Source organism: Microcaecilia unicolor, chromosome 8, assembly GCF_901765095.1.
Source record: "Microcaecilia unicolor chromosome 8, aMicUni1.1, whole genome shotgun sequence".
Lineage (NCBI taxonomy): Eukaryota > Metazoa > Chordata > Amphibia > Gymnophiona > Siphonopidae > Microcaecilia > Microcaecilia unicolor.
In genome coordinates this window covers 156,292,201-156,316,195 of record NC_044038.1, presented here as the reverse complement: position 1 = coordinate 156,316,195, position 23,995 = coordinate 156,292,201, and the positions used below count along the sequence as shown (strand labels likewise).

The window sequence follows — 23,995 nt, the reverse complement described above, 5'->3', positions numbered from 1 at the left end:
GTCAGGCAGCTAATTGTTGATAGAGTGGTATCCACAGCTATTGGTATTGTATTGATCCATCTCATTGTTGGTCTTTCTCTTTTGCGTTAACCTTCAACCTCAGCAGTTTCCTTATTTTGGCTGCATTTATGAGGTATAGCAAAGAGATGGAGCAAAGTACAAACAAAAAGCCCAAACAGCAAAACAAAAAGTACCAGGAGCCTTCAAAAAAGGGGATAAGAATTCTAGGATTGTTTCATCAATACATTTGATTAAAATTCTTATCCCCTTTTTTGAAGGCTCCTGGTACTTTTTGTTTTGCTGGCTGCATTTATGAGTCAGGAATTGGCTATGAGCACCCTTCATTTTTTAGTCAATTGTTTCATGAAGTTTTTACACTTTCAGGATTGGTTATGGTGATGTGTTGTGATTTAATCCTGATATTGGGGTTATTTTCTAATTTTTGACAAATGTATTTTTGTTTTTTTTGTTACATTTGTACCCCGTGCTTTCCCACTCATGGCAGGCTCAATGCGGCTTACATGGGGAAATGGAGGGTTAAGTGACTTGCCCAGAGTCACAAGGAGCTGCCTGTGCCTGAAGTGGGAATCGAACTCAGTTCCTCAGGACCAAAGTCCACCACCCTAACCACTAGGTCACCAACTACATTCCACAATATAATATCAAAGTATAAACACGTGAATCTGAATACTCATATTCAACAGACATCCACATTTTTGAGAATTTTCCTCTAGTATAATCCTCGCTACCCATCCCATGTAGAAAACAACAAAGAACTTAAATGAAACATGGGTGGCTGGATCCTTAGTTCTAAGGCCCACACTACTTCCTAATAATTCACTGCAACCCTTCCCACCCCAGCCCTCAAATTGCCTTACCCCATATCAGCCCATCTCTTCCCTTCCCTTTCCCCTTCCCCTCAACCACAACAATCGAAAATCTACTCTCACCCCCATCCTACCCTTTCAATTCTGGTCTTCACCCTCCATCCCCACCACCACTACCTAGGGAAATCAAGAGTAATGTATCCCTTAGCATGAGAATTATCCCCTGGGCCCACTTCACCTGCATTCCAAAATACCACTCATTTATTTATTTATTATTTATTTTACAGCACTTATATCCCACAATTTCCCACCGCTGGCAGGCTCAATGTGGCTTACAACATTTAGATTAAAAAACAGGCGAATACAATAAATGGAAAGCAAGAAGTAGGGTGGAGAGTTAAGGGTAAAGAAATGGGACAGTCCATTAGAGCATGTTAAAAATAGTTAAAAATACTACTTCTCACCCAGGGTGCAAGCATGTCTATATAGTCTGTTCATATATCCGTAAAGGAACATTTCCAATGAGGATCCCCTTACACCAACATATGATCCATTCGGAGGAGCAGGTACACCATGCTTCCCCACTGCCAAAATGGTAGACATCCAGGCATGCTATCCATTATTTTATAAAATGCACATGTAAATTGTGACTGCCCATTCTCCATCCAAATTCTATTCCAGAACATGTCTAGAACCAATTATATGCAATCGTGCCATTGCACATTATTTTACTTGTATGGTAATTATATAGGAGGCATTAAGGGCAAGATTGTATATATCGCGCCTACAAAATCGGTACCCCCCCAAAATATGTTTAGGCTTATTCTATAAACTGCACCTAAATTTAGGCACGGTTTATAGAATAAGCCTAAATCTAGACATACTTTATAGAATATGCCCAGCACCTATTTTCTGTGACTATATTTAGTCACAGCCATTTACGCCAATGAAAACCTGGTGTACATGCCGATGCCTAAATTACACATGGAATGAGCATATTCTATAACACTGTGCGTAAATTCAAGGAGCAACCACACCCATGCCCCTCCCATGGCTATGTCCCCTTTTCAGATCCGCATCTTAGAATTTATGCGCATCACTTTATAGAATGTGCTTAGACATTTGTGCGTGTAAATTCTAATTATTATTTATTTATTACATTTGTATCCCACATTTCCCACCTATCTACAGGCTGAATGTGGCTTACATAGTACCGTAAGGTGATCACTAATTCCAGTATGAATAAATACAAAGTGATGTTGTGGAAGAATAAAGTTCATGTGTAACAGACACATTAGGGAATCGTATGGAGGAAGAGTTAAGTTATGCCCAGTAAGAGCTTTGGTTCCGTTGTGTTGCAGGGTTCAGGCATTTAAGTTGGATTGGTAGGGTGCCAATTAGTGTCAATAATTGCTAATTAGGCTGTGCATACAAAGCCAGAATATGAACAAATTTGTATGTGGAGTGGAGGAGTAGCCTAGTGGTTAGGGTGGCGGACTTTGGTCCTGGGGAACTAAGGAACTGAGTTTGATTCCCACTTCAGGCACAGGCAGCTCCTTGTGACTCTGGGCAAGTCACTTAACCCTCCATTGTCCCAGGTACAAATAAGTACCTGTATACACTATGTAAGCCGTATTGAGCGTGCCATGAGTGGGAAAGCGCGGGGTACAAATGTAACAAAAAAAATGTGCAACTCAAGTTGCACTATATAGAATCTGAGGGTATATACATGTATATTGGCATATACGCATCACGTTCAAAATATGCTCCCTAGTTCACAAAATCATTCACGGAGATGCCCCAGCCTACATGTGAGACCTGATAGACTTACCACCCAGGAATGCTAAAAAATCATCCCTCACGTTCCTTAATCTTCACTTCCCCAGCTGTAAAGGTCTAAAATACAAACTAACGCATGCATCAACCTTTTCATACCTGAGCACACAATTCTGGAACACGCTGCCACGCAACTTGAAAGCAATTTATGAACTAACTAACTTCCGCAAACTACTGAAGACCCATCTCTTTAACAAGGTATACCACAAAGAACAACAAATGTGAACTCCTCCACATACATCCAGAATTGTCTTATAATATCTGCTTGTAAAACTATTATCATGTTTTATCATTATAATGTTACCCAAGATCCTTCTGTAATACTAAATGTCTATTTTCTTATATAATTCTACCATTCATAAGTACATAAGTAATGCCATACTGGGAAAAGACCAAGGGTCCATCAAGCCCAGCATCCTGTCCACGACAGCGGCCAATCCAGGCCAAGGGCACCTGGCAAGCTTCCCAAACGTACAAACATTCTATACATGTTATTCCTGGAATTTTGGATTTTTCCAAGTCCGTTTAGTAGCAGTTTATGGACTTTGTCCTTTAGGAAACCGTCCAACCCCTTTTAAACTCTGCTAAGCTAACCGCCTTCACCACTTTCTCCGGCAACGAATTCCAGAGTTTATTACACGTTGGGTGAAGAAACATTTCTCCGATTTGTTTTAAATTTACTACACTGTAGTTTCATCGCATGCCCCCTAGTCCTAGTATTTTGGGAAAGCGTGAACAGACGCTTCACATCCACCTGTTTCCACTCCACTCATTATTTTTATATACCTCTATCATGTCTCCCCTCAGCCATCTCTTCTCCAAGCTGTATAGCCCTAGCCTCCTTAGTCTTTCTTCATAGGGAAGTTGTCCCATCCCCGCTATCATTTTAGTCGCCCTTCGCTGCACCTTTTCCAATTCTACTATATCTTTCTTGAGATGCGGTGACCAGAATTGAACACAATACTCAAGGTGCGGTCGCACCATGGAGCGATACAACGGCATTATAACATCCTCACACCTGTTTTCCATACCTTTCCTAATAATACCCAACATTCTATTCGCTTTCTTAGCCGCAGCAGCACACTGAGCAGAAGGTTTCAGCGTGTTATCGACGACGACACCCAGATCCCTTTCTTGGTCCGTTACTCCTAACGTGGAACCTTGCATGACGTAGCTATAATTCGGGTTCTTTTTTCCCATATGCATCACCTTGCACTTGCTCACATTAAACATCATCTGCCATTTAGCCGCCCAGTCTCGTAAGGTCCTCTTGTAATTTTTTACAATCCTGTCGCGATTTAACGACTTTGAATAACTTTGTGTCATCAGCAAATTTAATTACCTCGCTAGTTACTCCCATCTCTAAATCATTTATAAATATATTAAAAAGCAGCGGTCATGATGTATTGTAAGCCACATTGAGCCTGCAAAGAGGTGGGAAAATGTGGGCTACAAATGCAATAAATAAATGACTTTAGAAAATTGCCCCTATATGGATAGTGGTGCTGAATGTATGGATTAGGTTAAGTTCTACTGGCTGGCACTTAACTTTCTCTCCCCCCCCCCCCCCTCCCGTTTACTAAGCCACATTAGTGACAGCCATGTATTAATGCTGACACAGCCCATTCACTTTGAATGGGCTGTGTCGGCACTCGCCGAGCTGCAGCGCTAGCACAGCTTAGTAAACAGTGGAGCTAATCTGGTGTCAATTCTGCCTGAATATTGACCCTTTTTTTCTGTCTGTCTTTCTCTCTCTTTTGTTGTTTATGAAAACCTCACAGTTTATGAAAACTTACTCGATCTGCCTCTGATTTGAGTGAATGCCTACCTAGAGGTTGAAGAGCAAGAGATTAACAGAGATTAATCAGAACAAACATGTTCCAGCAATTCTTTCAGCAGGAAAGGGAAGGCCTCTGTATTCATGGCAGACAAGTCTCTCTGAACTTGAGTATAAAAGAAATACTTTTGCGGAGCAGTGAAAAGGTACAGGCTAATAGAGGGGTGCCAGTCTACTCCTCAGAAAACACCCAGTCAGTCATGAGTATGTATGAGATTAATCTGCATCTAATGGAAGCAGTGTTTGTGAATCTATCTCATGCATATTCATTGCAGATAGACTGAAAATCTTATTGGCTGATGCACCCCAGGGCAGGGTTGAGAAATCTTAGAAAAAAAAATAATTTTGAACAAATTACAGGGTACAGTATCTTTCCAAGAATATGTCCCAGAACTCTGCACAATCAATCAAATACCATTTTACTTCAGACTTTTGTCATAAATTTTACAAGTACACATCTATGACCCTGGGATAGGCAATCTTCCAATCGTCATAAATCTGCTTGAGTTTCAGAATACTGCTAATGAACGCACCTGAGAAATTTGAAGCACTTAGCAAGCAGATCTATCTCATGCACATTTATTAGAAATATTCTGAAAACCCAAATGAATAAAGAGGTCCCCTTCCCTTGTTAAACCAGCACCATCCTGTAAAGTCATTTCACATGGTGAATAACCTTTATGAAAACTCAAGCTTTTTTTTTTTTAGCAAATTACATTTTCATAGGGATCACACTAGACAGAAACCTGACCTTCGAACAACAAACAACAAATGTTGTAACGAAAATGTTCCGAACAACATGGAAAATAGATGAATAACAGGCTACTTTCCAAGAACAGTCTTTCACATGCTTCTGCAAACACTAACCTTAGCACACCTACAGGCTTATTTCGAAAGAGAAGGGCGCCCATCTTTAGACACAAATCGGGAGATGGGCGTCCTTCTCCCAGGGTCGCCCAAATCAGCATAATCGAAAGCGATTTTGGGCGTCCTGAACTGCTTTCCGTCGCGGGGGACGACCAAAGTTTATGGGGGCGTGTCAGAAGCGTAGCGAAGACAGGACTGGGGCGTGCCTAACACATGGGCATCCTCGACCAATAATGGAAAAAAGAAGGGTGTCCCTGACAAACACTTGGGCGACTTTACTTGGTCCATTTTTTCTTATGAACAAGCCTCAAAAAGGTGCCCGAACTGACCAGATGACCACCGGAGAGAATCGGGGATGACTTCCCCTTACTCCCCCAGTGGTCACTAACCCCCTCCCACGCTAAAAAAGAAAATTTTAATATTTTTTCCAGCCTCTTTGCCAGCCTCAAATATCATACCCAGCTCCATGACAGCAGTATGCAGGTCTCTGGAGCAGTTTTAGGGGGTACCGCAATGCACTTCAGGCAGGCGGACCCAGGCCTATCCCCCCCTACCTGTTACACCTGTTACCTGTGGTGGTAAATGTGAGCCCTCCAAACCCCACCACAAACCCACTGTACCCACATCTACATGCCCCCTTCATCCCTAAGGGCTATGGTAGTGGTGTACAGCTGTGGGGAGTGGGTTTTGGGGGGTGGGTTTGAGGGGCACAGCACACAAGGTAAGGGAGCTATGCACCTGGAGCTTTAAAGTCCACTGCAGTGCCCTAGGGTGTCTGGTTGGTGTCCTGGCATGTGAGGGGGACCATTGCACTACGAATGCTGGCTCCTCCCATGACCAACTGGCTTGGATTTGGTCGTTTCTGAGATGGGCATCCTCGGTTTCCATTATCGCTGAAAACCGGGGACGACCATCTCTAAGGTTGACCTAAATGTTGAGATTTGGGCGTCCCCGACTGTATTATCAAAACAAAAGATGGCCACCCATCTTGTTTCAATAATACAGGTTTCCCTGCCCCTTCGCGGGGATGTCCTGCGAGGACGTCCTCAGTAAAACTTGGGCACCATGTTCGATTATGCCCCTCCAGGACTACTGCAATAGAATCTATGCTGGGTGCAAAGATCAGATCTTAAGAAAATTACAAAAAGCACAAAACACTGCCACATAGCTAATTCACGGAAAAACTCACCACAACAGAGCCACACCACTACTCCAGGCCCCCCATTGGCTTCCCCCCATTGGCTTCCCATCAAGGCAAGAATAACCTTCAAGCTATGTATACTGGACTACAAAATCATATTCAGTCTAGCTTCAAAATACATGACGGACCTAATAACCTTACCAATGCGCAATATAAACACGGAATCAAGAAACTACCTTACTCCACTTCCCCAACTGCAAATCAGCTTACTCATTGAGCTTCACATATCTATGCACACAGAATTGGAACGCACTCCCAAAATCCTTATAAATGATGAGCAACTACTTGTACTTCTGAAAACATCTGAAAACGTTCGTCTTCAAAAAAATTATTCTATGAAGACTCAGGGGAACTCTAAGACCCGTTACTCAGAAAATTCCTTGTTAACTTGATTTTCATCTCTAATCTGTACTCCACCTCTCTTTCCTATCACCAACACAGATCATCTCATCAAATTAAGCTACGCTATTTGGTTTGTAAGCCACATTGATACAATGTCAATTGGAAAATGTGAATACCGAAATAAATAAGTAAATAACTATTGCAGGATGAGTCTAAATGTCTGTGAACAGTGATATCTGATTAGCTGAAAATGAATTAATTATTCATATAATTGCATCCTTCTAAGTAAACCAGAGCTATGTTTTGTGTTGCTTTTGTTGTTTCTGAGACCTTCCCTGAGCTTCTAATCTGCTTGTAATTCCTTCTGTCTCTGCTCTGGTTTGACTCCACTCATAGTACTGCCTTAAATTGTGTTACCCCTCTTTTTGGAACATTTTACTGCCAGATCCTCATTTAATCTCCTCACTGCTAGAGCTGCCTTGGACCTAAGCAGTTTCTTAGAAACTCAGTGAAAAACTGGGAGGTGGAATACCTCAGCATTCATTGCCCAGTCATTGCAGACACTAGGGTGTTAATCCGAACTGAATAAACACTGATTATAAAACCATCCTCACAACTCACAATTTTTTAACATAAAGGTTAGTCACCGTTAAAATAGCTCCTTTCAGTTTCGCCCACTTCTGTTCTACTTCCTTCAGCTGTTCCCATCCAACCAACTCTTCTTTGAGAAATTCCATCTCGGCAAAGATAGTTCTTTTGAAATTTAGGACCTTCAATTTCAAATACTACTACTACTACTTATCATTTCTAAAGCGCTACTAGACATACGCAGCGCTGTACACTTGAACAAGAAGAGACAGTCCCTGCTCGACAGAGCTTACAATCTAATTAGGACAGACAAACAGGACAAACAAGAGATAAGTGAATATTAAAGTGAATAATATTAATAATATTAAAGAGAATAAGCCCTCATCCCCCTTTGTCTTAATATTTCACGGAAAGGGTGGTAGCAGGGGCGTAGCTAGGTGTGGCCACGGGGGCACGGGCCCCCACAGATTTAGCCCTAGCCCCCTCTACGTTCGACCCCCCCCGCCACCATCCCTCCCCCACCACTTTTGATCCTCTCCCTCCCCCCACTGCCGACCCTCCCTCGCCACTGCCGCTTCCTAATACCTTTGCTGGCGGGGGTCCCTAACCCCTGCCAGCTGGTCTTCTTCAGCGCCTGTCTCCAGTGCCTTCACTGATCTGTTTTTGGGAGTCCTGAGTCCTGACTCCTGACATCCTGACTCCTGACATCCAGCTGGTCTTCTTCAGCGCTGGAGAAGACTTTCGCTGGCGGGGGCTTGGGGATGCCCGCCAGCAAAGGTACCAGGCAGCGGCGGTGGCGGGAGAGGGTTTGCGGCAGCAGCAGCGGGGGGGGGGGGGATCGAAAGTGGTGGGGGAGGTCAGGGGGGTCACCGGCGACAGAGGGGGTTGAAAGTGGCGGGGGGGGGGGTCAGCGGCTGGGGGAGGTGGGCTAAACTGTGCCCCACCACCTCGGGCTCTGGACTCCCCTCCCACCGAGGTCTGGCTACGCCCCTGGGTGGTAGATGCGTGGAATGGCCTTCTAGTGGAGGTCATAGAGACGAGGACTGTGTCAGAATTTAAGAAAATGTAGGCCTTGGCGGCGGCAGCATAGAACATTCTCGGACTACTGTTCAAGATGGTAAAGAAAAAGGGAAAGGTGAAACTCTTTCCCTCAGAGCCTCAACCACAACCTTTGACTCTCTCAGGTTCGATGGATACTTACCTTTCAGTGGTCAGATTCGATGTCTTTGGCATGTTGGTGCTTCATTGGCTGCTTCAATGCCGCTGCCAGATAAATAGGATGCAATCCTATAAACAGCCCCAACATTTAGGCACCATTAGCATAGGTAGTGAACCTATTTTATAAGAAGACTTACACAAGTGTTCTTATAGAATACTAGCGTAAATCTACATCAATGTGCCAAACTTTATATACAAATATTTATCATGCATGAATGTGATCACCTAAATATGATATTTAGGCCCAAATTCTATAAACAGCGCTGAAAGTTAGGCACCATTCATAGAATATGCTTAGCGCCGGGATCAGCGCCTAACTATAGACGTGAGGCTTTATACCAAATAAACCCTGGTGTAAATCCTCGCATCTAAATTAGGCATAGATCCCCTTATTCTCTAACAGCACGCATAATTTGTAGGAACACCCCTCCCATGGCCATGCCTCCTTTTTAGAACCGCACAGATCCCTGCAACTAAGAATACATGCGTAAATTTCAATTCATGCCACTTAGTGCCAATAATTGATTATTAGCAACCAATTATCGGTGCTAATTGGCTTGTTAATCAATTAAATTGCACATGCAATTTTAGGAGCCACTTATAGAATTTTGTGGTTAATGCGCATAACTTACAATATTCTGTAAGTTATGCATGTACATGGTGAATCCACCAAGGCCCTCCCCAGGGCCGCTGAGAGGGGGGGCAATGGGGGAAAAATTCCCCGGGCCTGGGCCTCCAAGGGGGGCCCAGCACCGGGGGTCAGGCCGCTGGCCCTGCAGTCCCCGGTCTCACCTGCCTGCCTCCTCGGCTCCGGGTCCCCTGCATTCGAAGCGGCAGTCACAGATCGCCTCCCTTCGGGCCTTCCCTCCCTGTGTCCCGCCCTCATGGAAACCAGAAGTTACATCAGATGAGGGGCGGGACACAGGAAGGGAAGGCCAGAAGAGAAGCGATCTGTGACTGCCGCTTTGAATGCAGGGGGCCCAGAGCGGTGAGACCGCGGACTGCAGCGACAGGAGGTGGCAGCGACAGGGGGAGTGGCAGGGGGAGCGACGGGGGGCCCCTGGCCTGGCCTTGTCTCTCGGCGGCACTGGCCCTCCCTTATGAATATCCCTCTAACAATTATGTGCTAAGGCATTTTAACATGTAATTCTAGAATACAATACTGCCATTTAAGGGACTCAGTGTATCCACTTGGATGGCAGTATTCTATGGGGCCAATATTCAGACTGCGGGAGGCACTCGACTAACTCCTGCAGTCGGTGGGGATAGTCAATAGTCGATAGTCAAGGCCGGGCTATTTCCGGTGACCAGCACTGAATATCTGGTTTATTTTGGCCAGTTTAAAACTCAACCATCCAAGCCAATATTCCTGTTGGCTAGTTAAGTTTAAGCCAGCCAAAAAATAGGGCCTATTATTTCGGTGGCTTGATTTGGCTGCCAACTTAGCTGGTGATGCACTGCAATATTAACAAATAGCCAGTATATCACACAGTTATAAACACTGACCGGACTATTCAGCAAGAGATAATCATCTGTCTTCCATTCAATATTCACGGATAGCCGGTTATGTGCTATTAAACCGGCCAGGAGCCATTCAGGGTGCACAAATGATGCTTAAATTTAGGTAATCTGTTATAGAATGAGGGATATTTTCTCAGACTCTGGGGCCCTCTTATTAAATGTAACATGCGCTAAATACCAAGAAGTCATTTTATTCCAATGGACTTTTTAGCATTTAGCACACGCTAAGCTTTAGTGAGCTGTTTCCTATAGAAGCATCATAGCAAAAGCCTCTAAGGGTCCATGGGTGTTGCTCTGTACGTTTTTCTTTGGTTAAACTAGGAAAGTCATACCTCACATCTTTGAATTTATCCGAAGGCAGCAATGGCAGAATACCTGTAGGATAGTCATGCTCCGTAAAGGAAATATAGAAAGGAATGCTGAGTTAGCTAAGATGGCTTTAGGGGCTGTGTAAATCAGTTTTCTCTGCAATTTTGGCATCACAGAAGAAATCATCTGCTAGGAATCAGCTGCTCAGCTAAATCTCCCCTCAGGGTGGTGTCCTGGCATCTGGTGGTGGGGTGCAGCTGGGATCCAACCTGAGGAGGGGATTAATTGGGCTTTGATGCAATACCTTAGTGCAATGCTGTGAAGGAAGCAGCAGGGGATCACTGACTAGCCACTAGCCACACCTCAGCAAACCAAACATCAGTGTAACTTTTAACCACACTGAATAGAGATGTGCACAGCAAAAAATGTCGGTTCTGTTCCTGTTCATGTTAGAATCCGAATTATACCGATCATTAAAGCTCCATTAAATCAGTTGGTCAAATGGGGTCATTTTTTCTGAGAGGTCAGCTGTTCTGGGAAGGGGATTGGGAAGGTTGTTGATATTGTTTGGGGGTGGGAAGGGGTGCTGCTCTTGTTGGTGGGGTCAGAGTAATGCTGATTGGGGGTGGTGGTCCAGGGGTTATTACTTGATGAGGTCAGGAGGAATTGGCTCTTGATTGGGGAGAGGGGAGAGAGGGTAAAGCACATGACATATCAGGATGTTACCTGGAAATGTAGTGGGTGACAGTTAATATTCAGCAAACAAAAATGGGAAGAAACACTCCTACGTGAACCAAACACAAGAACACCGGAGTAGGGGAATGGTGATGTCCTATCAGAAAAAATCAAAAGGGGACTCCAAAGGTGTCGCAGAAGCCCTAGTGGCTGGCACTGCCACAGCAAAAGCACTTGACAGGCTGAGAATAAGTAGATGAAGTCCACCCGGGTCTCCTCGCTGCTGCAAGAAAGAAAGAGCCTCTCCACAATAAGAATCTTGGAAAAGTGATCCCAGGTTGACCACAATTTTTGTGACTCCTGATGCAGGTTTTCTAGGCTGAAACACGGCACCGTATTGAGTCTTTGTCTTGATGGTGCTTTAAAAACATTTTATTTTTGCGACCACCTTCCCCTACCCCGGTTAATATTCAGAGCCAGCATCCACATAGCTAAGCAACCAAAGATAGAGTAGCCTTTTGTGAGGTCCTATCTGGCTGCCAGGCACCAACACTGATTATCACTGGTACCCACATTCCTCCTGGTTCCTCTTTGACTCTGCCCACGGACCATCCTGTACTGGCCACATTAGGTTCAAGCAGTTAGAGCCAATATTCAGCGACACTACCCATGGGCCACTAAATATTGGTGACTGGTCTTCTCACCATGGTTTAAATCACACTGAATATCGATCCCTATATGTGCATTCCTAATTTCACAAGGGAGTACATGCATATTTTAAAACATTTCATAATCAGATTTTGCACCTCCTTCAAGGTCCACATATGTGTCAGAAAACTGTTTATTTCAGCCACAGATGTAGAAGCGTGATTGAGGTTGTAGTTGGTATTTAAAATGTCCTTAAAAGTGCCTTCATGAGCTTGGCTTCTTAATTGGCTGCTCTTATATGTGAAATTTTGTAGAATGTGGACATTACCCCCCTGGGATTCTTATAGTGTGACTTAGGTGTGCGTGCAAATCCAGTCGTATTCTGTATTTGCACGTGCAAATTAATTACTTAACAAGCCAATCAGTGCTGATAATTGCCACTTAACAAGCAATATTGACACTAATTGGCATTAATTAGAATTTACACGCAGAACTGTCTAAGCATATTCTATATATGATGTGCATAAATTCTAAGTTGCATAGTTCAAAAGGGGATGTGGCCATGGGTATGGAATGGGCAGGTCATGGGCGTTTTCTAAAATCTATACGCATTATTATAGACTATACCTGGTCCGCGCATAATGTAGGTGTCGGCATTTACACTGTTTTACTTGGTGTAACTGCCCATAACTAAATTTAGTCATGCAGATGGACGCTCGGCATATTCTATAAAACCACATTATTATTATTATTATTTATTGCATTTGTACCCCACATTTCCCACCATTTTGCAGGCTCAATTGTGGCTTACAGAGTGTTATTATGATGTAGTCATTACAAGATTTTAAATACAATCGATAGTAGGCTGAAGGTAGATGAGGATTTAGATGGGAAGGTGTTGGGTAAGGTCATGTGAGAGGTGGTTTTTGATGAACCTGAGTGGTTTAAGGAATGATTTGTTTCATTAAGGATATCTTTTACGAAAATTTAGGCTTATTCTATAAAGTACTTGGAAATTTAGGCATACTTTAGTGAATACACCTAGGTGTATTTCATTTCAGCACCGATTTTTTAGATATTATACAGTGGTGGAAATAAGTATTTGATCCCTTGCTGATTTTGTAAGTTTGCCCACTGACAAAGACATGAGCAGCCATAATTGAAGGGTAGGTTATTGGTAACAGTGAGAGATAGCACATCACAAATTAAATCCGGAAAATCACATTGTGGAAAGTATATGAATTATTTGCATTCTGCAGAGGGAAATAAGTATTTGATCCCCCACCAACCAGTAAGAGATCTGGCCCCTACAGACCAGGTAGATGCTCCAATCAACTCGTTACCTGCATGACAGACAGCTGTCGGCAATGGTCACCTGTAATGAAGACACCTGTCCACAGACTCAGTGAATCAGTCAGACTCTAACCTCTACAAAATGGCCCAAGAGCAAGGAAGCTGTCTAAGGATGTCAGGGACAAGATCATACACCTGCACAAGGCTGGAATGGGCTACAAACCATCAGTAAGACGCTGGGCGAGAAGGAGACAACTGTTGGTGCCATAGTAAGAAAGGGAAGAAGTACAAATGACTGTCAATCGACAAAGATCTGGGGCTCCACGCAACATCTCACCTCGTGGGGTATCCTTGATCATGAGGAAGGTTAGAAATCAGCCTACAACTACAAGGGGGGAACTTGGTCAATGATCTCAAGGCAGCTGGGACCACTGTCACCACGAAAACCATTGGTAACACATTACGACATAACGGATTGCAATCCTGCAGTGCCCCGCAAGGTCCCCCTGCTCCGGAAGGCACATGTGACGGCCCGTCTGAAGTTTGCCAGTGAACACCTGGATGATGCCGAGAGTGATTGGGAGAAGGTGCTGTGGTCAGATGAGACAAAAATTGAGCTCTTTGGCATGAACTCAACTCGCCGTGTTGGAGGAAGAGAAATGCTGCCTATGACCCAAAGAAACACCGTCCCCACTGTCAAAGCATGGAGGTGGAAATGTTATGTTTTGGGGGTGTTTCTCTGCTAAGGCACAGGACTACTTCACCGCATCAATGGGAGAATGGATGGGGCCATGTACCGTACAATTCTGAGTGACAACCTCCTTCCCTCCGCCAGGGCCTTAAAATGGGTCGTGGCTGGGTCTTCCAGCACGACAATGACCCAAAACATACAGCCAAGGCAACAAAGGAGTGGCTCAGGAAGAAGCACATTAGGGTCATGGAGTGGCCTAGCCAGTCACCAGACCTTAATCCCATTGAAAACTTACGAAGGGAGCTGAAGCTGCGAGTTGCCAAGCGACAGCCCAGAACTCTTAATGATTTAGAGATGATCTGCAAAGAGGAGTGGACCGAAATTCCTCCTGACATGTGTGCAAACCTCATCATCAACTACAGAAGACGTCTGACCGCTGTGCTTGCCAACAAGGGTTTTGCCACCAAGTATTAGGTCTTGTTTGCCAGAGGGATTAAATACTTATTTCCCTCTGCAGAATGCAAATAAATTCATATACTTTCCACAATGTGATTTTCCGGATTTAATTTGTGATGTGCTATCTCTCACTGTTACCAATAACCTACCCTTCAATTATGGGCTGCTCATGTCTTTGTCAGTGGGCAAACTTACAAAATCAGCAAGGGATCAAATACTTATTTCCACCACTGTATATAGAACCTAGTCCTACATGTGTAAAATCAAGTAGAGATAGCAAAACACCACCTCCACATATCAACGCTGGTACTTGCAAATCTGGGGGGGGGGGGGGGGGTTCTATAGTGGTTGCTTGTTCACATACATGTACAGACCTCTCTCTCTCTCTCTCTCTCTCTCTCTAAATGTGTGACGTAAACAAATTACATATACTAGTGATTATGGGTTATTTCGTAATTTATTGAAAATTTACTTTTTTAGCTCAGTCTTCAACAATGTTAGAACTCAGTGCTGAATATTATTTAGTTCCTTATATTTCACTTCTTCCTGATGCCCCACTGAATTTGGCCCTATCACTTCCTATATATTGTTTTATGATGTATTCTTTAAATGTAACTCTAATGTGTTTCTTTTCTTGTATATTTATATTGTAAGCCACATTGAACCTTAGTTTCACTTGGGCTAATGTGGGATAAAAATGTCATAAATAATAAATCAATATGTCGTTTTTATAAAGTGCTAACATATTCGAGTAAGGTTTAGCATATATTTTTTACAGCTTTTATTTATTGTTAAAGATCCAGTTTGCAGAGGGCTGCTGATTAATCAGATTTGCAAGCCCAGGTAATTGCTGTATTTTGTGGGTTTGGCTCCACCACAAATTCTCTCCTTCACTCCACCTTAGAGAGAGAGAGAGGAAAGAGAGAGAGAGAGAGAGAGAGAAATGTTCTCTGCCTCCTCCTTGATTTCTACCTCTCCCATTCAGTGGTTCAGAGGAGGCTGGAGCTACTCAGGCTGGGCTACACCCACTCCAACTTTCTCACTGGTTCTTTCAACCTGAGCAACAAGGCATGCAGCCTACTTCCTAGGGGGGACTGGAGCTGTGCGAAGTGCTTTCCTCAGCAGGTATGGACCTAAGGAAGCCTAGCAAGCTTCAGGAAATGAAGACAAACCTCTTCGGAAAGAAATTAAAGCCTAGCCAAAGGGGCTGATCCCCAGCCAAGAGGTAATATTCACGCAGTTATTGTGGTGATTGTGTGTAGTAAACAGAAATTTACAGTGAAAAGCAATAAGGTGTAGTGAGCTGAGTATTGGAAGTAACATACTATGCCATAATGTGTATTATTATTTGAACATGTTTGCTGCTGTAATTGTCTATGACAATGTTCAACTTATTCTTGCTGTGAACAGCCTTGGGTGAATTTCTTCAAAAGGCCAGATAATAAATCCTATAATAATAATAATATGAGACAGGAGAGAAAGACAAGGGATACAGAGAGAGAGAGAGAGATGAGAGAGAGAGGAGAGAGAGAGGGAGAGAGGATAGAGACGAACCTTTCTGAGGGACAAACACTAGCAACCACAAAAATGGTCATTTTTATTTAAATATGCTTTATTTAAAAAAGAAAATTAGTACCTAAAAGACTTTTTGGACAGGCAACATTGAAGTCATTCCACTTATATTTTGACTAGGAGGGTAAAGGTGATGTATTGTAGTCGCAGAGTATTTGCTCTGTTTGGTAGAGATTTTGTAAGGGCTTATATTCCCCTCCCCCCCCCCCCCCCCCCCCCCATATCCTAGTCTAAACAGACTCACCCCGACAGATAAAATGCAACTTGTTCTGTTTGTTCAAGCCCTATATGTTTGTCATTTGTCTGGGTCCTTCTACTGAGATTGTGAGACCATAGCAGTGGAAGCAGGTACTGTGAAAGTGTCATCCCCTTTCTAATACTTCCCTGTTTGTAAGGAAAATCTTGTCCCTGCGGTACTGTGAATTTCACTAATACTCTGCAGTGGAAAAGCATTTCTCTTGGCTGGTTCTAGACCATGGACTGACAGAATCCAGCATGAACTGGGCTCTTTAAACCTTGAAGTAGAAAGGCAAAGGAGGAGTCCTGTGGATACTCTCTGGCTAGTTCTCTGTTCTTTTTCTGTTCTCTACCTCTTCCCTCTTCCCATCCACTGCTAATAACTGTAAAGCCTATAGAAGAAATGTGTTATTTTTCAACCAATATTGCCTTATAAATAGAGAGAAATGTTATGTCAAGTAAAAGTCAACATTTTGAAAATATTCATAATATCAAAATCAGTCCTTCAACTATCCTGGGATGCCACTTTTGAATAGTTGTGAATTTAGTAGCTTTTTAAAGAGTAGTTCTAGGAAAGGTACTTGAATAATATTGGCATTATTGGTCCTCACGTTGGAACATATACCATAATGTAAACTGTAGCACACATGGAGAGGAAGTCCAAAAAGGACACCCACAATCCCCTGGATTATATATATGGCACTCAAAATTGCACACACACCCAATTTACATATGCAAATTAAGGGTCCTGTTTACTAAGGCACATTAGCATTTTTAACGTGCCTACAATTAGCACGTGCACTAAACCGTGTAGGACCTATTTGGATATTGTAGGTGTGTACATGATTAACACACATACATGGTTAACACACGTTAAAAATGCTAACGCGCCTATAATGTGGCTTACTGAGGGGCACAATGAATGGGGGCGCCCATCTATAAGGGCGCCCATCTCTAAAGATGTACGTAAAGAAGCGTACATGAACTTATTATCGAAACAAGATGGGCGGCCATCTTTCGTTTCAATAATACAGTCGGGGATGGCCAAATCTCAACATTTGGGCCGCCCTTAGAGATGGCCGCCATTGGTTTTCGCCTATAATGGAAAACTAAGGGCGGCCATCTCAAACCCGGCCAAATCCAAGCCTTTGGTCATGGGAGGAGCCAGCATTTGTAGTGCACTGGTCCCCCTCACATGCCAGGACACCAACCGGGCACCCTAGGGGGCACTGCAGTGGACTTCACAAATTGCTCCCAGGTACATAGCTCCCTTACCTTGGGTGCTGAGCCCCCCAACCCCCCCAACCCACTCCCCACACTGTACAACACTACCATAGCCCTTAAAGGGTAACGGGGGGGCACCTACATGTGGGTACAGTGGGTTTTCGGGTGGGTTTTGGAGGGCTCACATTTACCACCACAAGTGTAACAGGTAGGGGGGTGGGGTAGATAATACTGAAGTGCACTGCAGTACCCACTAAAAACCTGCTCCAGGGACCTGCATAGTGCTGTGATGGAGCTGGGTATGACATTTGAGGCTGGCAAAAAAATTGGTTTTAATTTTTTTTGGGGGGTGGGAGGGGGTTGGTGACCACTGGGGGAGTAAGGGGAGGTCATCCCTGATTCCCTCCGGTGGTCATCTGGTCAGTTGGGGTACCTTTTCAAGGCTTGGTCGTCAACCAAAAGGGGACCAAGTAAAGTCGGCCAAATGCTCGTCAGGGCCGCCCTTCTTTTTTCACATTATCGGACGAGGACAGCCATCTCATAACCACGCCCCCATCTCGCCTTCAGTACACTGCTGACATGCCCCCTTGAACTTTGGCCGTCCTTGCGATGGAAAGCAGTGAGGCCGGCCAAAATTGGCTTTCGATTATGCCAATTTGGCCGGCCCTGAGAGAAGGCCGCCCATCTCCCGATTGTGTCGGAAGATGGGCGCCCTTCTCTTTCGAAAATAAGCAAGTTAGTAAACAGGGCCCTAAATGAGTAATGAGCCTATTAGCGCAAACAATTGGAGCAACAATTTGAATTTGCGCATGCATCTTGCTATGCGCTATTCTATAAAGATGCATACGTAAATCTCTTGGTGCACAATTGAAAAGGGAGCGTGGACATGGGAGGAGCATGGGTGGGTCAGGAATGTAAGATGCATGCAATATTATAGAATTCGGGGATCTGCACCTATTTTTGGTGTGGTAGATTTATACCAGGTTTCAGTTGGTGAACCTAGAAGTTGGGCATGGATCCCGGCACTAAGCACTGTTCTAAAAATGGCACCCAACTTGGAACACTGTTTATAGAATAGCTTTTAGTGCTCATTTTTTTCATGCCATATTTAGAATTTAGCCATATAGGCACTGGTTATTTCAAGCCTATCATATAAAGAAAAGTAGTTGTGTATAATTCCTTATAGAATGCTAGGCAAGTAGCCCAAAACACTATACATTTAAGGCATGAGCACATACACCAGCCCTATAGCAATATAAATGTTCACACCTAGCTGTGTCTTAGAATGTGTGTGTCTATATATTGCAAGTTTCTAATCTGGGGCCCTTTTACAAAATTGCATAAGGACCTACCCACGTCCAGAGTGTGCCAAATCAGCATTACCACCCTGCTACCGCGTGCCCTGGGCAGTAATTCTGAATTTGGCTTGTGCCAAAAACACATGGTAGGAAATGTTTTCTATTTTCTACCATGTGGTGCTTACCCAGCTGTAAATGGCAGTGGGTAAGCACTGCATGCCTACCGCCCGGATAGACATGAGACCTTACCGCTAAGACAATGGGTGGCAGTAAGGTCTCAGGCCAGAAATGGATGGGCACTGGTTTTTATTTTGCCACATGTCCATTTTCTGGCCCCTTAAAAAAAAGGTCCTTTTTCCAGGACGCGGTAAAAAACTGACCCAGCACGTGCACAAAACATACGCTCGTACTGCAGCAGGCCACTTTGTGCCACGGCTTTGTAAAAGGGCCCCTTAGACTCTTTAAAAATTGAGAATATATATTATTTACAAAAAGATGTTAAAATAGGTAGAGAAGAAGGTGGGGTGGATGCAATTAATTCAACTGATAGTTTAGATGTCTCAAAGTTTCTAGAATCTTCCCAAGATGTCATAGTTAAAAGATCTACCTTGTTGATTACTTTTTTTCTGAGGAGAATAAGATGGTGGTATTGAGCGCATATTTCCCAAAAAAGAATTAACCTTTTTGTGGTCAACCTGTGATGTTATTTCCTGATGTCTCAAAATCCATGCAAATGCATAGGAAAACATTTCTTCAATTAAAAAGCAAAGTACTGGCAACTGGTGCCATGTTTTTTTTAAGTTCCCATGCAAGTGTTTGGTGGATTATGAGAATAATCATTCAATTTTCTTTGATCCTATTCAATTAGAATCTTTTTTATTGAATAAACCGCTTAAGGACAAAGTAGATTTTAGAAATTTCTTTGGTGGGATAAGTAATAGTTTAACATCTGTTCTAATGTTATTATGTTACTTGCTGATAACTGATTGAATTTGTTTGTATAGTTTACTGCTTTGATTGATTTGTAGCTTGTTCCCTTGATGTGGGCTATACAAACATTTTCCTGTGAAATTGATAATAATGTGATGGTTAATTCTGTATTATTCTTAATAATTTTGTTTGTTAGTAAATGAAACATTTTAATTAAAAAAAGAATGTGTGTGTTTGATCGCCTTTTAGAATTTATTCTCCTAATTTAACGCATAAAATTTAACGCACACACAAGTTATAGAATGCTGTCAGTTTTCCACATACCTTAATTGATAAATTAGCTGCTAATTGGCATTAACTGGCACTAATTTGCAGTTACATTAATAACTGCTCTTAGTCAGTATTCTACAGACTGAGCAAGCAAAATCCATAGCGTGCAACTGCAAGAGGGATTTGGACCCAGGAGGGGCCTAGGTGGGTCAGGGTGTGCCTAGCACTTATGCAAGCAGGTTATAGAATACTTCACAGTTCAAATTTATTTAATATACCACAAAATCATAACAACTAAGTGGTTAAAAATTTTTTTAATCAATAGCAAGAAGGTAAGGGAGGAATATAAAGGAAAGGAAAATTCCACTGCTTATTTCTAGGATAAGCAGCATAATATCTGTTTTATAGTTCTGGGATCTTGCCAGGTCCTTCTGACCTGGATTGGTCACTGTTGGAAACAGGATACTGGGCTTGATGGACATTTGGTCTGTCCCAGTATGGCAATGCTTATGTTCTTATATGTAACAATCATCATGTAAAAATCATAATATCAGTATAAGGCAGGGGTTCCCAAACTTTTTCGGTTCGAGGCACCCCCCCAGGCCACATGGGTCTCTGCGGTACTCCCTCCCCCCGGCCACATGGGTCTCCATACACCCCCTGGCCACATGGGTCTGCAACCCCCCCCCCCCACATGGGTCTCCCTTTCCCTGTAGCCCCCTCCTCTCACACCAGCACACCTCTGCCTTCCCTAAATCTAGCATCGCTCGCTACCTTCCTTCCTGCAGGTCCAGGGTCCCTGCCACTTCCTTCTCCTTCCCCGCTGCTGCTGCAGTGCTTGCAGCTTACATTTTCGGGCCATCCGCGATTCACACGGGCACTCCGGGGCCTTCCCAATCTGCCGTGTCCAGCCCTCTCTGATGCAACTTCCTGTTGCAAGGGCTGGACACGGACAGAGGAAAGTCCCTGCGTGCCTGTGTGAATCATGGATGGCCTGGAAATGTAAGCTGCAAGCACTGCAGCGCTGGCAGGGGAAGAAGTAGGAAGTGGTAGATGCCAGACCTGTGGGAAGGGAAAGTAGGGAGCAATGCGGCCCCGACACCCCTGTGAGTTTGCTGCGGCGCACCAGGGGCCACAGTGCACAGTTTGGGAACCGCTGGTTATAAGGGAAATGGAACATCCTAAACTACAGTATCAATAATATCTAAGACCCAAAGGGGTGGGGGGAGGAAGAAAATTCTAAAAGAAGACATAGATTATGGGGCCTTTTACCAAAGTGCGATTATAAAAAGTAACTTTAAGTGGATCATTCCCACTTGCCAAGGTCATTTTTCCACCAGGGTAAAATGGCCAATTTTTTTCTATTTTCCCTATTAATGGCCAAGTGCAAATTTCCCTATTAGCAAGTGGTCATTAGCATGTGAGCCTCTACCACCACCCATTATATAGGTGGTAAGGGCTCATGTGCTGAGCATGCACTAATTGGTTAGCACAGAACATACTCTTTCTCCACCCCAGACCCACTCCCAGCACCCAAAAAATAAATTTTATTTTTTAGTGAGCAGGTAGCGTTCACATCCAACATGATTAAGGAATGCATCAGCCTTGTGGTAAGCCATTTTTTGATGCAGTAAAAGGACTCTATATGAATTAGTGCAAGTAGTACACCAGCTATTGAGCTAACCATAGGTGCACATGCAGCCGACACTAGTTCCCAACCCCCAGAGTGCACCATTTCCGGTGCTATAAAAATATTTTTATTTTTGTAGCTCCGATGTGTCCGTGGCGGAATTGTGGAAGCCACTGGGTCTATGCCAGGGTGTGGGCAACCTGTGCTCCCACCATTGAATTTTATGTGGCCTGCGAGACCATGGGAAGTATACACAGGAAACAGCTCCTACAAATGTCAATTAAACTATCGTTTTGTTGTTAGTGGAGACGGAATTAGAAAGGTTCAAAGCAGAGTGACCAGAATGGCAAAGGGGATGGAACACTCCTCTCATATAAGGAAAGGCTAAAGAGGTTAGGAGCTTTTCCGTTTGGAAAAGAAGAAGGTATATGGCTGAGGTCTATAAAATCCTGCTGTGGTGTAGAATGGGTAGAAGTGAATCGATTTTTTACTCTTTCAAAGAGTACAAAGACTAGGGAACCCTCAATAAAATTATATGGAAATACTTTTAAAACAAATAGGAGGAAATATTTTTTTCACTCTGGAAACTCATTGCCAGATGATGTAGTAACAAGCGGTTAGCATGTGTGGGTTTAAAAAAGGTTTGGACAAGTTTCTGGAGGAAAAGTCCATAGTCTGCTTTTTGAGACATACATGGGGAAGCCACTGCTTGCCCTGAGATTGGTAGCATGGAATGCTACTACTAACTGAGTTTCTGCCAGGGACTTGTGACCTGGATTGGCCACTTTTGGAACCAGGATACTGGGCTAGATGGACCATTGGTCTGACCCAGTGTGGCTATCTTCTGTTCTTAAGTGAAGGATACAACAACAGGTCAAGACTTGTTTGACAGTGTTAGTAATTGAAAGACAGAAGTATACAGTAATAGACCATTCTGGAAATAATTTATATTCAGTCAGCACATTGAGTTTTTCTGGCAGTGAATTTTATGGTGCATTTTTGTTTATTTTCTATGTGTGGCCCACTAGGGAAAGCACTGACATGCTATCCTCTGTCTATAAAGATTGTCCACCTCTAGCCTATGCTGTTCATTTATTAACTTGTATATTGTAAAATGGCTGCTCCTGCTGCATGGACCGCGAATACACATTCACTCCTGCAGGTATTTAAAATAAAGGCTCTGGTCTGGCAGATCTTTTCTAAAATACCACTGGAATTGAGCATGTCCCGACCTGCACATCTCAACTCTGATCTCTGCAATTCAATGTAAAATGGGTCTTGTAGTGATACAGTTAATATCAATAGTGGGGTTTTTTTAAAAGATTTTTAAAACAGCAGCACAACCCATCAAAATTATGCAAGTCAGCTTTGCTTGTACAACTTAAAAGTAACACAATTTTGACCAAAAGAGTAAATTTCTGTAGCCTCTGGAAGCGAAAAGTATTCCATGGGAAAATTCTCCAAGCAGGACAGAACAATGTGGTCCATCAGTTTTCCCAATAAGGTGGTTAGGGCAGTAATTGCCAATTCATGCTAGTTACTTCTCCCTTGCTTTTGTTTTAGGGGTGTTAACTCCTTCTCTGGCAGTTCATCTCCCCCATGCCTTCTTAAAAGTGAACAAAAAGGTCATTTCAGTGCTGCTTTGCATAGCCGCCGAGAGGGGGCGCGGGGGGGGGGGGCAAACTTTCCCGGGCCAGGGCTCCAGGGGGGCCTGGCGCAGGGTCTCTCTCTCTCTCTCTCATGCTCTGACGGGACCCGAGTGATCGCGTCCCCGACAGGAGCAGGAGAGAGGAAACCTCTGGCGCCAGGCCCACTTGTGTTACCTGCATAGCAGCTGCTGGGCCCTCAGGCGTGCACGCTCAGTTTGAGACTGAGCATGTGACTGAGGAAAGCCAGCTACAGGGGCAGGAAGTGCTGGGCAGATGAAGGAGCCGTGCTGCCTGCAGCGGAGGGGCCAGCCAAGGTACTTCGCGCGGGTGGCGGCGGCGGCTCTGCCCCCGACCCGGCTCAGTCTCTCGGCGGCCCTGCTGCTTTGAGCTGAAGTATTTTACTGCTTGGCCTCCAATCTATTCCTTTAGGAATCTGTTTCATTCATCCCACTCCTTTTAGGATTCCATTACTGGTTTTTCCTCCAACACCTCTACTGGGAGAAGTACTGCAGGCATTGCTTTATTTGGCAGACTGACCCCTAGGGAGCCTCAGGGGTGGGTTGACTACCAGTTCCACTTGTATAGGTGCCGCACTTCACCTCAGATAACCCTGCTTAGGATCTTTACTTGGATTCTGTGCTAAAGGGAACGTTAAAAACTGCACCAAAATTCAGCAGGCTTTTTATATTGGGAGCAATTACCAGTGGCTGTCTTTGCAGGCAATTTGCATACCAACAACCCTACCCTTTTGTCCACTGGTTTTTACTGTAGATTTTTCCATGCTAAAACTCTTACTACATTGGGAGTAAGATTAGCACAGGAAAAGAAAAGGTAAACCCGCCACATTAAATGATAATGTAGCTCATTATATCTGCC

General features: G+C 43.8%; 1 protein-coding gene across 1 annotated transcript in view; it reads left to right on the top strand.

The window, feature by feature from the left end:
- Positions 1-15,410: 15,410 nt before the first annotated feature.
- The window catches only part of FAT2 (FAT atypical cadherin 2), a 181,009-nt gene continuing 172,424 nt past the window's right edge, over positions 15,411-23,995 (top strand). The window contains exon 1 of the mRNA XM_030211178.1: positions 15,411-15,534. The gene's annotated coding sequence lies outside the window, so the exon portion shown is untranslated. The remainder of the gene's footprint in view (positions 15,535-23,995) is intronic.